Source organism: Myotis brandtii, unplaced genomic scaffold, assembly GCF_000412655.1.
Source record: "Myotis brandtii unplaced genomic scaffold, ASM41265v1 scaffold1601, whole genome shotgun sequence".
In the NCBI taxonomy this organism is placed as follows: Eukaryota; Metazoa; Chordata; class Mammalia; order Chiroptera; family Vespertilionidae; genus Myotis; species Myotis brandtii.
The window spans coordinates 58,377-58,896 of NW_005355839.1; the positions used below are offsets into that span (position 1 = coordinate 58,377).

Here is a 520-nt window from a genome sequence, read left to right on the forward strand (position 1 = left end):
AGTCAGTTACCTATAAGGGAGTACCCATACGACTGTCAGCTGATTTCTCAACAGAAACTTTGCAGGCCAGAAGGGAGTGGCAAGAAATATTCAAAGTGATGAATAGCAAGAACCTACAACCAAGATTACTTTATCCAGCAAAGCTATCATTCAGAATTGAAGGTCAGATAAAGAGCTTCACAGATAAGGAAAAGCTAAAGGAGTTCATCACCACTAAACCAGTATTATACGAAATGCTGAAAGGTATCCTTTAAGAAGAGGAAGAAGAAGAAAAAGGTAAAGATACAAATTGTGAACAACAAACATGCATCTATCAACAAGTAAATCTAAGAATCAAGTGAATAAATAATATGATGTACAGAATGAACTGGTGATTATAATAGAACCAGGGACATAGAAAGAGAATGGACTGACTATTCTTGTGGGGGAAAGGAGAGTGGGAGATGTGGGAAGAGACTGGACAAAAATCGTGCACCTATGGATGAGGACAGTGGGTGGGGAGTGAGGGTGGAGGGTGGGG

General features: G+C 40.0%; 1 protein-coding gene across 2 annotated transcripts in view; it reads right to left on the bottom strand.

The window, feature by feature from the left end:
* Positions 1–520, bottom strand: part of LOC102245382 (eukaryotic translation initiation factor 1A, Y-chromosomal) — a 46,376-nt gene that overhangs the window by 5,209 nt on the left and 40,647 nt on the right. The gene's annotated exons all lie outside the window — the stretch shown is intronic.